Here is a 2,705-nt window from a genome sequence, read left to right as displayed (position 1 = left end):
GACACTCGAGATATGTAGGAAGCTCTATGCGGATTTCATTCGTACAATCTCATAATCATTCTTTCTCTTTAATAAGTGCACAATCTTACATCCCAAACATCTCACAGTACAATACTATGCAATTTTGAATGGAGCATCGGGAATATGTGAACACTTCCATTCCCAAATAGTTCTTCTGTCAATAATCATTCCATAGATTGTCCACCCTTAATAATATGACAAGAGGCACTTTACCTTTTCTTTTGAACTGCACTCGACCTGATCCTCATGCAACTCAGGAACGTAGACAACTCTAAATTAGAGTTTGGTCAAATTTTTATCAAATATAAATTTTTTATCGAGCAAATTTCCTACACGTCAACATTTTCGTCTAAAGTTTTTTTATCTGAAGACTTCTACATTGACTTCAAATGAAAAGGGGAAATTGTTGACACCCAATTTTGGCTCTCTATACTTAAAATTAACGTCTTTAGGCATTCTGGTCATTAAAGGACATGAAATATAATTCTCACATATTTTTTATAATTGTTAACAAATTATTGATAATCATTGTTACTTTAAAATTTTATCAATTTATAATCATATTTTTTACTTTTCATAATTTATTAATTTCTTATTAAACATAATTTATTGATACTTCTCCCTATATTAAGGTTTTTAATAATTTATTATTATTTTTAACATTTTCACTGCACACACACATGACATGACATAATATTTTTTATAATTTATACTGCATCATATTTTTAAGTTAATTACATTTTCAATTTTCTTTAAATTTTTCTGTAATTACATATCGATACCTATTTTTTGTACATTATTTAATACAGTCCACAAGCATTAATTCGAATCAATTATTTTAATACACGACATAATGGTTCAATGACTTGTCACATCTAACAAGAATACACAATAAGGTTTTGTCACATCTGACAAGGACTACACAATGACACTATCTTTTGCATAATAACTTTACATATTGGTTAAAAGGATGAAAAATTATTTAGTTAATAACTTAAGGACTAAAATATATTCTAAATGGAAAAAAGGGGGCATTCTTTTATCATTAAATTAATAAGGAGTGTCATTTTTTTATTATAAATAGACAATGGGGTTAATTATTTTTTAATACAAAAAAAAAATAATACATCAACACCCCCACAACACCACAAACCACTGATCTTTCCTTTCTCCTCTCTCTCACTAATCTCTCTTTCTGATGTCTCTCACTACTGCCCCATCGAAATTAATCACTGGGTAGCATGCTCCATCTTCTGTCACCACTACCGCCGCGACGTTGTTGATACTTGTCTTTTTTTTTTCACTGCTGGCTCACCAAAGATGATGACTGGTGAGTTACAGTCAAGCTCCACCACCAACGCTACGTTGTTGGAGTTGGTGTCTAGCAAGCTTTGACTGAGTTCCCCCATCACTGTCGTACTATTGATGGCCAGATCTGGTCGAAACTTTATATATCCGTCGTCGTTCCACTATACACTGTTGAAGCAACACTGGTACCACTAATGTTTGAGATTTTTTCCTCTTCAATTATTATAATTATTAATTGTAATTTTTCTTGCTGATTGTGATGCTCTAACGATGTTTTACTATTTTGGATTGCTTGTTGATAATTTTAGGTGAAATTTGATTCCATGCGATCTCCCCGTATATTTCAGCGAACAAGTGTTGGTTTGCTCATAGGATTATGAACTTACAGTTTACTGTTATTGCTAATTCTTTCAAATTTGGTGGAACTTTTTATATTTGTTGGACATTTGTTCATTGTCATTACATTCGCTCTCTTTGTGTTATTTTCGGACTAATCTTATCCCTTTACCTCTTTATAATTTTACTACACCGATAATGAACCAAATACTGCACACATGGCTAGTGACAATATCTCTCAGTCAGAATTTTGATGTTGTACCATAATAAAAGATGGATTTTGTTTTTCTCAATTTTACTCATTCTATATCAAGTATTAATACATGACCAATGAAGAAACTTCCATTGATTTTTGAGGCCTCCACAAATAAAAGAAGAGCATTACATATACAAATATATAACAAAATAAATAACTCACACAATGACAAAATTTTTATAATATCATGACAATACAAAAGGTTTTATGATTCGTATCTTGGTAAGGCAATTTTGGATGGCTGGTAAATCGAGAAACCGTAGCCATGGCGCATCTAAAACTTAATCTGAGCCCATTTTATAACAAAATTTCATTTTTATATATACATCTACATATATGTACGTGCACACACAATTTTTATTTATTTTCATAACTATTTGTTCATTCATAATATTTTCCATCAAGTGTTTATACATGTTCTCAATAAAACACTCCAAAGTGGTATTTAAAAAGCAGTTTCGGGCTCTATATTTTTATTTTTTTTTCTCATTGTATAAGTATTATAGGGATAAGTATAGTGAAAACTTTACTTTTTGGGATGTCGGACGGGAACATCCTTTACTTGCATATTCATTAACGCACATTTAGGCAAAACTTAGGCCGTTAATATTTACATAAAGAAATTAAATTAATTTAAATATTTGATTAATTAATTCACACATTTGCATTATAAATATTATTCGTTTTTTTCTTCTTAAATAAATCTTTATTTTTCTCCCTGCGACTTTAGTCAAGTTATTTGCAAAATACTTTTCTTTTTAATACATTAAAAAAAAAAATTATA

General features: G+C 30.0%; 1 long non-coding RNA gene across 1 annotated transcript; it reads left to right on the top strand.

Moving 5' to 3' along the window:
• The first annotated feature begins 1,094 nt into the window (after nt 1-1,094).
• LOC124900059 lies at nt 1,095-1,811 on the top strand. The gene is made up of 2 exons (XR_007057658.1): nt 1,095-1,514; nt 1,638-1,811. It is a non-coding gene; the product is annotated as an uncharacterized LOC124900059 (long non-coding RNA).
• The last annotated feature ends 894 nt before the right edge of the window (nt 1,812-2,705 follow it).

The sequence above is a fragment of the Capsicum annuum genome, chromosome 7, assembly GCF_002878395.1.
Source record: "Capsicum annuum cultivar UCD-10X-F1 chromosome 7, UCD10Xv1.1, whole genome shotgun sequence".
Lineage (NCBI taxonomy): Eukaryota > Viridiplantae > Streptophyta > Magnoliopsida > Solanales > Solanaceae > Capsicum > Capsicum annuum.
The sequence above is the reverse complement of the archived record's forward strand: the minus strand, read 5'-3'. Positions and strand labels throughout refer to the sequence as shown.